The following is a 13,166-nucleotide window of genomic DNA, read 5'->3' on the forward strand; positions in this document are numbered from 1 at the left end:
CAAGAGGGACAGGCAGAACTTGTAACAGGGACAGAACCAGATCAAAACCAAACAAGCAAGCAAGATATCAGGCACAAGGCACACGTACACACAAGGTCAACTAACTCAGCTGAGGGCAGAAGTATAACTGACACCGGACCTAGGTCAAGTGAGCATTAAATAGCCGCCCTCTGCCAGAGAGAGGCAGAAACAATTAACAACTGTCTGACCAGGATGGACCAAAGACAAACCCCATCCTGGATCATGACACATACACTATAATGGGCCCCATATTTTGATCAATCTAGTATAGTGAGGCCGTACACTGTTCCATACAGAATAATGGACCCCATATATTGCTCCAGAGAGAATTCTAAGCCCCTATCAAATAAAAAAAGGGGGAGTTTGCATTTAAAATGGTCTTGCTTTTAATACATTTAGGAGGCCGTAATGGCACAGCGAATATAAAAAAAAAGTAGAGTCGGACAGCCCCATATGAGAATGCTTTGGTATGGCGGGGTGGCTCAAATAATTGATCAATTTTTTGCTAAATGTCTCATTTTGAAATACAGTTAGAAATCAATATGTGCATATGCACTTTATATATTGCGTTCTGACCATAAGCAGTGCTAGCTTCTCCCCTTTTCTTATTTGATATTGGTTTGTGGCTGACCACCACTGTTGCCGTGCGTGCTGGGTTTTGTTCACCGCTCTTTCTGTGCTCATTGTGATTGATCTAGGCTACTGTGCACACACACAGCAGCCCTGCCCTAGGCTCTGTTTGATTGTGCACCTGTGTCTGCGCCTGTATCACCCTTTATCTGTGGTGCTAGTCAGGCAGTGTGGAGGTTAGACTTGAGATGTCTATGTACGGACATGGTCAACCCTTATCTGCGCTTGCGTTTTCTGGCTCCATGGGAGTGATTCAGAAACGCTTCAGGTACAGTTTGCATTTAAAGTGGTCTTTTTTTTTTATACATTTAGGAGGCCATAAAGGCACAGCGAATATAGAAACGTAAAGTAGTACTCATGGCGAAGTGGCTCAAATAATTGATAAATTTTTTGCTAAATGTTTCATTTTGAAATACAGTTAGAAATCCTTTTGTCAATGCAACAAAAAAAATTACTATTGCGCTTTGAGTCACCGTAACATAAATAAAATGGAAATATAAATATATGAGCCAGTAAAGAATAACCAAATTAGGACAAACATTATAGTTAGCACAAAACTAGTCATATAAATCCCTATGTCTCCTTTTGTAATAGGGGTTAAACAACCACAAAAAAAAAAAAGAAGAAGGAATTACCTTTTTTTTTTGTGTGTGGTAGTTTAACCCCTACTGCAATAGGAGACCCAAAGGGATTTATATGACTAGTTTTGTGCTAACTATACTGTTTGTCCTAATTTGGTTATTCATTACTGGCTCATATATTTGTTTTTCCATTTTATTTATATTATGGTGACTCCAAGCACCAATAGTAATATTTTTTTGTTCTATTGATTTTATTCTGACACCGACGGTGACTGGTGTATTTTACATATGCTGCTGGAGTCCGTATGTATTCTTGAGCGCCACTGATTGTTTGCATTATTAGAAATATGTGCATATGCACATGCACTTTATGTATTGCGTTCTGATCATAAGCTGGCTTCTCCCCTTTTTTTAATAGAATTCTGAACCCAGTATATTGCTCTATATTAGTGATGGGCGAGCACTAAAATGCTCGGGGGCTCATTGCTTGGGTCAAGCAAATTGGAATGCTTGGGTGCTCAACCCGAGCTACGAGTCCAATGTAATTCTATGGGAAACGCGAGCATTTTTCCGGCGTCCCCCCCTGGCGGTCTTTAGAGGGACTAGAAATTGTGAACATTGATAGGAACAGTGCTCATATTACATGGGAACAGCATGGGGAAGACCCCTGGAAGCATTTCTGACTCCCAGGTTACTGCTGTGAACAATGTTGTCAGAGTCTTATGTCACTTTTACAGACTCACAATGAAACATACAAAAACTAAACCAAAATTGATTTTCCTGGGAAATACTGTATGTTAAGGAACATCCTTTCCAGGGTAATGACTTGTATATATGGCAAAATAAATAACCAAAAACAAAAATTCTCCTCCACACCGTGGGCTATGTTCACACGTAGCGTTTTTGAACTTTAGCATTGCTTTCAAAAGGACAAATGCATTCACTGGGAAATGTCATTTCAACATTTTACAGCCTTATCTGGCCATGTGGTGTGTGACACATCAGACACATCATGTTTCATTTATGAAGAAAGGACTCTGAATGTCACAAAGCCTATTTTTATAGAGCCAGCAGATGGCCATTACTATTCTTAATGGGCCAGTAATCAGCCCTCACTATTCTTAGAGAGCCATCAGCCGGCTATGCTTTGTTGTTCCCATTATTAAACAGTGGGTCTCTTATACTGTTATTGCGTATGCTGTGAGTGGCAAGGATGCCCAAAATTTGGACACACCCCAATACTCCTTTGAAGAGACATACAGGATGGCCTCCTGAAAACAATGTTCCCATTATTAGGAAGTTGCTCTCCCATACTGTTTGCCTATGCAGTAATTGCAAGGCCTGGTCAAAATTTAGACGTGCACTAATACCCCTTTGAAGAGACGTACAAGAGGGCCTCCTGAAAACATTGTTCCCATTATTTGGAAGTGGTTCTCCCATACTGTTTGCCTATGCAGTGAATGCAAGGGCTGCCAAACATTTAGAGTTACTCCAATGCTCTTTTGAAGAGATGTAGAGGAGTACCTCATGAAAAAATGTTACCATTATGAAGAAGTGGGTCTCTCATAGTGTTTGCCTATGCAATAAATGCAAGGGCTGCCAAAAATTTAGAACCACTGCAATGACCCTTTGAAGAGACGTAGAGGAGGGCCTCATGAAAAAAAATGTTCCCATTATGAAGAAATGGGTTTCCCATAGTGTTTGCCTATGAAGTGAATGCAAGGGCTGCCAAAAATTTGGAGGCACTCCAATGTCCCTTGGAAGAGACATAGAGTAGGGCCTCATAAAAAAGGTTCCCATTAGAATGGAGCGACTCTCATATACTTGTAATGCCCATGCAGTAAGTGTATGGGCTGGCAAACATTTACCCCTGGGGGGTATACATGAACATACTGTTTAACCATTTTTTTGGGTACGAGCATCATAAACACCCTTTAAAAAAATTATGTGGGTGTTGCATCATGGACCACGGTCACGCTGGTGATATGGTGGTGGAGGTTGAGGATGAGGAGAATGAGGAGGACAACAGTAAATAGCCAACATCAGGAAATGTATACCCATGTGTGGGTGTGAAGAGGTGCATGGGAATAGACCTTCCAAAGAAACCACTGGATTTGAGTTTATGTTACGCAGCTATCATTCGGTGGAGTTGAGAAGTGTGGCCCAATCTAGTCCTTGTTTAGCATTTTCAGTTGACAGGCGGATGCGCTTTTCAGTTATGATTCCACCAGCGGCACTAAAAACCCGCTCTGACAAAACATTAGCGGCAGGGCAGGCCAAGACCTCCAAGGCATAGAGAGCCAGTTCATGCCATGTGTCCAGTTTGGATACCCAACAATTATAAGGCACAGAGGAATCACGGAGGATGTTGGTACGGTCACCAAGGTACTCCCTCAGCATCTTCCAAAACTTTGCTCTTCTTGTGACAGTACCCCGCAACTCAGGGCCTGTGTGATGGGAGGGTCTGAGAAAAACTGTCCCAGAACTTTGCCAGTGTTCCCCTGCCACTGCTGGATTGGAGTTGTGTTTCTCTCACCTGTACTCCTTGGTTGTCCAACAAACTGTGACGTCTGCCACCAGCGCTTTCAGATAGGAATTTTTTTTAACAATTCCACAACAAAGGCACTCTGGAACTGCCCCATTTTAGTAGACCTGTCCACCTCAGGAATAGGAAATAGAAAGTTCTCCTTGTATTGTTGGTTTAGAAGTGTCACCAACCAGTAATGACTGTCACCCAATATTGGAGATCACGAGGGTCACGGGAAAGGCAGCATAACATAAACTCAGCCTTGCGCGCCAGACTGCTAACAGGCAAGACTTGGGCCAGGCACATTGGCCAGACCTGGTACATGTGTGAGCTTACCTCCCTCAGAGCCGCCACCAGGTTCTGGCCATTGTCACATATGACCATTCCTGGCTGTAAGTTCAGTGGTGTCAGCCATAGATCTGCCTGCTCTTTCAGAGCTGTCCACAACTCTTCAGCATTGTGCAGTTTGTCACTTAAGCATATTAGCTTCAGCACAGCCTGTTGCCACTTGGCTGAGGTGGTGCTACAGTGCTTTTCCAGCTTATGACTGATGTGGTCATTTCAGAGATAGAAGCTGAAGAGGAGGAGTTGCAGTTGCTGTAGACTGGGGGCAACCCTGATTGATCTATAGTCCACAATCCTTGGCGTCAGGAGGATGTTTTCCATCCCAAGATCCTACTGGGTCCCGCTTTCCACTATGTTGACCCAGTGTGCCGTCAGTGAGCTATACCATCCATGCCCACAAACACTTGTCCACGTGTTCGTGGTTAGGTGGACTTTCCCATTAACTGCATTGTTGAGGGCAAGGTTAATGTGGGACAAACTCCTGACGAGCAACCCTGGAAATACTCGGCGAGCTTCGAGCATCTCGAGCAGTGAGATGCTCGGGCAAGCATTCTCGCTCATCACTAGTAATGAGTCCAGAGTGGGCTTCTTAAAGAAAAACTAATAGGTCTATGAGAGGCAGAATTCTTGCTGGTTGGTAGGTGATCAAATACTTTATTCATGCAAGAAAATGCTAATTATGTAAAAATAATACAATGTGATTTTCTAGAATTTTTTACTTATTTTCCCCAGTGCAAATATATATATATATATATTCTGGTCTATGGTCACTTTGAGTCACCATGAGAATTATAGCAGCTGTTTGAAGTCTCACACAAATGGCTGATTTTCAGGCAAGTTCCAGCAGCTGCCATAAATCTTCTGTGCCTCAGATGGAACCTGCATACACAAGACAAGAATCTCAAGGTATCAAGATGTTGTCAGCATCCTGCCACCTCACTGGGCACTGAAGAAATTTCTGACCCCAGGTTAGACAAGAGTCTGAACTCACCTACAAGAAGCTCCTCTCCTGGTAGGTAGAAGTGTGTGAGCTGACATCTCTACAATGTCTGTAATAATGTGGCATCTATGAGAAGACTCTTTACTCAGGAACAATGCTGGCTGGGGGGGTATATACTCCTCTGTCCATGTCCCAGTCCTTCCCTGGCGCTGATGCACGTACAGGACTTTAGAGTCTCGGAGCTGCACGATGACCTCACCGTGTCAGGACTTGGACTCTCTACTTGGCAGTTCTGTAGACAACAGGTTTAAAGTGACCTTGCAGGCTACAGAACAGAGAGTGGTAGTGCAGGAAGATTGTGTCTCCCCACACTACCTCAGAGTTAAAGGTAGCATAGCTCTGGGTGGGACCCTCTGAGTTCAAGACCCGGTGCTACTGCACCATCTTCTCCCCTGGTAGCTATGCTACTGTGTGAACATAGGCTTAGGCTGGTTTCACACTTGCGTTTTATTGCGCTGTAATTTAGCGCTAAAAAACGCATGCGCTTTTTTCCCCTATATTTTGCATGGGATGCGCTTATGTGCGCATACAAATGCGTTTGTATGCGTTTTTACGTGCATGCGTTTTTTTGTGGTGTGCACTCGGGCGCACAAAATGCATCCTGTTGCATTTTTTTGGGCGTCCGACTTGCCTCAAGAAAAACACATGCGCGCAATGCGTTTTTTTACAGCAAGACACCCATTGTAAGTCTATGGGTGCGCATAGGCATACTCATGTATGCGTTTTTTTGAGCATGCGTTTTTTTGTTTACCATTGGTTAGACAATGGAAATTAGGGGTTTGGGTTAGAGTTAGGATTAGTTAAGGGGGTTTAGGGTTTGGGTTAGGGTTAGTATGGTTTGGCTAAGGGTTAGGGTTTAGGGTTAGTTAGGGTTTAGGGTTAGGGTTAGTATGGTTTGGTTAAGGGTTAGGGTTAGTATGGTTTGGTTAAGGGTTAGGGTATGGTTTGGTTAAGGGTTAGGGTTAGGGTTAGTAAAGTCATGGTTTGGGTTAGTGTGAGGCCAACTAATGTTGGAAAAAAATGCAAACGCGGTAAAAACGCACTAAAAATGCATATAAACGCATAAAAACGGTGCGTTTTTTCATGCATGCGCATAAAAATGCAGCATTTGTATGCATTTGTATGCGTTTTTTCCATGCGTTTTTTTGCGGGAAAAACGCGCTGCAAAAAAAAGCAAGTGTGAAAGTAGCCTAAGACATCACAAATCAAAAATTATGTTTATGTAGACTGCTATCATCTGGCTGCTGTGTTTTAAGCCAAAATGAGAACAGTGCATGCTAAATGTGGTTTGTGAAACTGAAGTTTCTGAATTTACTATGTGAACTTTTGACTGACCAAGGAAGTTTCTGAACTTTTACAGACATTAAGCAGTCACGAAGGAGGAAACTGTCGGGAAATGAGCAAGATTCCTCTTTCCTCTAATATAGTAAATTAAAATAAAGTCGAAAATGATAGTATAACTACAAAAATTAAGCATGCACAATTTAAATTAAAAAAAATAACATACTTGTCACACTTTTTTAGATTGTACATTTTACATTTTGCAGCATTTTTTCAACTATTATTTAATGGGCAATTCTGAAATTCACAGTGTGGTCTGCCAATAAAGTACAATTTTTTTCTTCTTTTCTACCAATACAACTCACTTTTAAATCTGCACAATTTTTAAAATATCTCTTCCAAAAGATACCTCGCACAGGCTCTATCTACCTCCAGTTGCCATTGCCTGCTGTAGTTCTATTATTCTTGGCTGATCTTGTGCATTGCAGTCTCTCTCAACCAGCTTCCAGCTAGCATAACTCTGCTCTACCTCCAGCACTGACATAAAATGTATTCTACCTTCAGGCTTTTTAGGCTGGAGTCACACACAATGTATAAAAACACGGTCTGTTTTAAATTGCCGAGAATCGCAGAAATGTTCCCTGAACAGTGATCTGTATGTCAACCATGTGCAATGCAAGGATGCGATTTTCTCACATCTAAGCATCCATGTAACATCCTTATGCCATCCGTACGGCTAGCAAAATGGACATGTAAAGGGTCCATAGCCTCAAATATTTGTGAAAACATATATACAGTCTATATATCAGTGAGACACACACATATATATATATTGAGATATATATATATATATATATATATATATATATATTTCATACAGAGGTAGATACCAGAATAGCCGATAATTCAATTGTCGGCTTCTGTAAAATCATTACTGAACCAAAACAAGATATGAGACATGGTTTATATACAGTAAACCACTACATATTATTGACATCTCTCCATTATTAACTAGGCTTAATGTCACCTTACAATAGCAAGGTGACATTAACCGCTTATGACCCCATTTACCACCCACTACAGGCAATGGGAAGAGAGAGGGTAAGTGCCGGTATAGGCGCATCTTACAGATGCGCCTTTTCTGGCGTGGCTGGGGGTAGACGTTTTTAGCCAAAGGGGCCCAAAAACAATGGTGCCACTCTAGGCTATTAATTTCTGCCCTCAGTCACTGGCTTGCCCTCTCTGGTGGAGAAACTTGCTCGTGAGCCCATGCCATTTTTTTCAGTGAATTAATCCTTTAATTTAACACCTACAGCTCCAAAATTTTACACACATACACTACTAACATTATTAGTGAGGGACATATATAAATACTAGATTATGGCCCTATGCTATCGCATCGGGAGGATGCGATAGCATCACACCTCTTGCCATGTTAACCCTCAACACACACACTCCTCAACACACACTCCTCTCACCTTTCACCATCTCCACTCACTCTTTCACTCCACATACAACCCCTTCTCTCACTCTGTCTCTCATACTCACGCCGTCATCGCCGCTGCTCCACGATCCCCGACATCTTCTTCCGCCGGCGCCATCCTGGATCCAGACGTTGTCCACGCCGGCGACATGTTCTTGCGGCGACGCCATCTTGAGTATTGTGAAATCCCGTGATAGTCAAGATAGCGTCGCCGGAAGAACATGTCGCCGGCGTGGACGACGTCGGGATCCAAAATGGCGTCGGCGAAATCTCGCGAGTTTTCGCAGATGCCATTTTGGATCCCGACGTCGTCCTCGTCGGCAACATGTTCTTGCGGCGATGCCATCTTGACTATCGCGGGATTTCGCCGATCCAAAATGGCGTCGCCGCAAGAAGATGTCGCCGGCGTGGACGACATCGGGATCCAAAATGGCGTCGGCGTAATCTCGCGAGATTTCGCCGACGCCATCTTTTTGGATCCCGAGTCGTCCACGCCAGCGACATGTTCTTGCAGCGACGCCATCTTGAATCTCGCGGGATTTCACGAAAACCATTGCATATCCGTTATCTATAATAATAAATGCCCTAACCAGCTTCCGGTTGTAACAACTTCCATCCAGTTGTAACCGGTGACGTCACCACACACACACGCACGTTAACCCTCAACACACTACACCGCCTCAACACACACTCCTCTCACCTTTCACCTCCACTCATGTCCACTCACTCTTTCACTCCACATACGTTCCTTTCTCTCACTCCGTTTCTCATACTCACACCGTCATCGTCGCTGCCCCGACATCTTCCTCCGCCGCCGCAATCCAGGATCCAGACGTTCTCCAGGCCGCCGACATCGGGATCCAAAAAGATGGCGTCGGCGAAATCTCGCGAGATTACGCCGACGCCATTTTGGATCCCGATGTCGCCCATGCCAGCGACATGTTGTTGCGGCGACGCCATCTTGAATATCGCGGGACTTCACGAAATCCAAGATGGCGTCCCGCAAGAACATGTCGGCGGCCTGGAGAACGTCTGGATCCTGGATCGCGGCGGCGGAGGAAGATGTCGGGGCAGCGACGATGACGGTGTGAGTATGAGAAACGGAGTGAGAGAAAGGAACGTATGTGAAGTGAAAGAGTGAGTGGACGTGAGTGGAGGTGAAAGGTGAGAGGAGTGTGTGTTGAGGCGGTGTGGTGTGTTGAGGGTTAACATGTGCGTGTGTGTGGTGACGTCACCGGTTACAACTGGACAGAAGTTGTTACAACCGGAAGCTGCTTAGGGCATTTATTATTATAGATGATGAGGAAGAAGCCGTCTGTTGTTGGCGGTGATGGTGTGTAGAGGCTTCTTCAGCCAATGTAATAGATTTAGAGTTAGGGGATTCGTGTGTGAGACGACGGCGTTTATAAGCCTTAATCTTGTCAAGTCGATGCTGTTTTTCCTCAGGAGTCTCATTAGCACGGCGTTGTTTTTGTCGTAGTGCTAAAGCTGCTTTCCTTTCACTGGCATTGGCATACTGTGCATCGGTATTGAATGGTGGTATTGATAGGGCAGAAACAGATTGCTGATTAGTTATGTCAGTGAATGGCATATGGGATGAAGTGTAGCAGTAAATTGTTCCACATGCTCATGTGGAAGCATCCTGTTGTGAGTCTAATAATAATGATGAGGAAGAGGCCGTCTGTTGTCGGCGGTGACGGCGTGCAGAGGCTTCTTCAGCCAATCGTATGGATTTAGAGTTAGGGGATTCGTGTGTGAGGCGACGGCGTTTATAAGCCTTAATCTTCTCAAGGCGATGGTGTTTTTCCTCAGGAGTCTCATTAGCACGGCGTTGTTTTTGTCGTAGTGCTAAAGCTGCTTTCCTTTCACTGGCATTGGCATACTTTTTGTTATGACTCATGTTGGCACAGGTAAAGGAGTCTATTTGGCAGTTATCTGGCAGTGAAGAAGGCGTCCTGGAGTATTGTAGAGTAAACAGATACTAATTGACCCTGTAATTGCCCAGCAGTAGTTATGAAGTGGTAGTGGCAAATTGGCCCTGTAGTTAGACACCGGCAGAGGAGCAAGGCAGCAGTAGTTATGGCGGTAGAGGCAAATTGGCCCTGTAATTAGACACCAGCAGAGGAGCAAGGCAGCAGTAGTTATGGCGGTAGAGGCAAATTGGCCCTGTAATTAGACACCGGCAGAGGAGCAAGGCAGCAGTAGTTATGGCGGTAGAGGCAAATTAGCCCTGTAATTAGACACCGGCAGAGGAGCAAGGCAGCAGTAGTTATGGCGGTATAGGCAAATTAGCCCTGTAATTAGACACCGGCAGAGGAGCAAGGCAGCAGTAGTTATGGCGGTAGAGGCAAATTAGCCCTGTAATTAGACACCGGCAGAGGAGCAAGGCAGCAGTAGTTATGGCGGTAGAGGCAAATTAGCCCTGTAATTAGACACCGGCAGAGGAGCAAGGCAGCAGTAGTTATGGCGGTAGAGGCAAATTAGCCCTGTAATTAGACACCGGCAGAGTAGCAAGGTAGCAATAGTTATGGCAGTATAGGCAAATTGGCCCTGTAATTAGACACCGGCAGTAAACAGGCATAGGACCAAGGCAGCAGTAGTTATGGTGGTACAGGCAATGCCAAGGGTCCGCACAGCAAGTCGGCGTGAGGTAAATGACGCAATTTCACGAATGCAAGATGGCGTCGGTGAAATCGCCGACGTCGTTAAGGCTGTGTGCACACGCTGCGGATTAGGTGCGGATTCATCCGCGCAGATTTTGTAAAATCCGCAGGTGAAACCGCAGGTCAAAAGACCTGCGATTTTACCTGCGGATTGCTCTGCGGTTTTGCCCTGCGGTTTTTCATCTCCTCAATAGAGGAGATGGCAAACTGCAGGAGAATCCGCAGAAAGAATTGTCATCGTCGCTGCCCCGACATCTTCCTCCGCCGCCGCGATCCAGGATCCAGACATTCTCCAGGCCGCCGACATGTTCTTGCGGGACGCCATCTTGGATTTCGTGAAGTCCCGCGATATTCAAGATGGCGTCGCCGCAACAACATGTCGCTGGCATGGGCGACATCGAGATCCAAAATGGCGTCGGCGTAATCTCGCGAGATTTCGCCGACGCCATCTTTTTGGATCCCGATGTTGGCGGCCTGGAGAACGTCTGGATCCTGGATCGCGGCGGCGGAGGAAGATGTCGGGGCAGCGACGATGACGGTGTGAGTATGAGAAACGGAGTGAGAGAAAGGAACGTATGTGGAGTGAAAGAGTGAGTGGACATGAGTGGAGGTGAAAGGTGAGAGGAGTGTGTGTTGAGGCGGTGTGGTGTGTTGAGGGTTAACGTGCGTGTGTGTGTGGTGACGTCACCGGTTACAACTGGACGGAAGTTGTTACAACCGGAAGCTGGTTAGGGCATTTATTATTATAGATAACGGATATGCAATGGTTTACTGTATGTAAACCATGTCTCATATCCTGTCAGGTTCTGTAATGATTCTACAGATGCCGACAATTGATTTTTCACCTATTCTGCTATCTATATCTCTATGATATATATATATATATATATATATATACAGTGGGGAAAAAAAGTATTTAGTCAGTCAGCAATAGTGCAAGTTCCACCACTTAAAAAGATGACAGGCGTCTGTAATTTACATCATAGGTAGACCTCAACTATGGGAGACAAACTGAGAAAAAAAAATCCAGAAAATCACATTGTCTGTTTTTTTTTTCATTTTATTTGCATATTATGGCGGAAAATAAGTATTTGGTCAGAAACAAGCAATCAAGATTTCTGGCTCTCACAGACCTGTAACTTCTTCTTTAAGAGTCTCCTCTTTCCTCCACTCATTACCTGTAGTAATGGCACCTGTTTAAACTTGTTATCAGTATAAAAAGACACCTGTGCACACCCTCAAACAGTCTGACTCCAAACTCCACTATGGTGAAGACCAAAGAGCTGTCAAAGGACACCAGAAACAAAATTGTAGCCCTGCACCAGGCTGGGAAGACTGAATCTGCCATAGCCAACCAGCTTGGAGTGAAGAAATCAACTGTGGGAGCAATAATTAGAAAATGGAAGACATACAAGACCACTGATAATCTCCCTCGATCTGGTGCTCCACGCAAAATCCCACCCCGTGGGGTCAGAATGATCACAAGAACGGTGAGCAAAAATCCCAGAACCACGTGGGGGGACCTAGTGAATGAACTGCAGAGAGCTGGGACCAATGTAACAAGGCCTACCATAAGTAACACACTACGCCACCATGGACTCAGATCCTGCAGTGCCAGACGTGTCCCACTGCTTAAGCCTGTACATGTCCGGGCCCATCTGAAGTTTGCTAGAGAGCATTTGGATGATCCAGAGGAGTTTTGGGAGAATGTCCTATGGTCTGATGAAATCAAACTGGAACTGTTTGGTAGAAACACAACTTGTCGTGTTTGGAGGAAAAAGAATACTGAGTTGCATCCATCAAACACCATACCTACTGTAAAGCATGGTGGTGGAAACATCATGCTTTGGGGCTGTTTCTCTGCAAAGGGGCCAGGACGACTGATCCGGGTACATGAAAGAATGAATGGGGCCATGTATCGTGAGATTTTGAGTGCAAACCTCCTTCCATCAGCAAGGGCATTGAAGATGAAACGTGGCTGGGTCTTTCAACATGACAATGATCCAAAGCACACCGCCAGGGCAACGAAGGAGTGGCTTCGTAAGAAGCATTTCAAGGTCCTGGAGTGGCCTAGCCAGTCTCCAGATCTCAACCCTATAGAAAACCTTTGGAGGGAGTTGAAAGTCCGTGTTGCCAAGCGAAAAGCCAAAAACATCACTGCTCTAGAGGAGATCTGCATGGAGGAATGGGCCAACATACCAACAACAGTGTGTGGCAACCTTGTGAAGACTTACAGAAAACGTTTGACCTCTGTCATTGCCAACAAAGGATATATCACAAAGTATTGAGATGAAATTTTGTTTCTGACCAAATACTTATTTTCCACCATAATATGCAAATAAAATGAAAAAAAAACAGACAATGTGATTTTCTGGATTTTTTTTTCTCAGTTTGTCTATGATGTAAATTACAGACGCCTCTCATCTTTTTAAGTGGTGGAACTTGCACTATTGCTGACTGACTAAATACTTTTTTTCCCCACTGTATGTGTCAATGACATATACTGCATATATATATATATATATATATATATACACACACACACATCTATACTATGTGTATACATGTATTCTATTCTATTTTAACATGTCAGTGTGGTTTTACAATATAGCGCACTGAATTGCCAGCTTTCTAA

Source organism: Dendrobates tinctorius, unplaced genomic scaffold (assembly GCF_039654945.1).
Source record: "Dendrobates tinctorius isolate UK_male_01 unplaced genomic scaffold, ASM3965494v1 ptg000250l, whole genome shotgun sequence".
Classification (NCBI taxonomy): domain Eukaryota; kingdom Metazoa; phylum Chordata; class Amphibia; order Anura; family Dendrobatidae; genus Dendrobates; species Dendrobates tinctorius.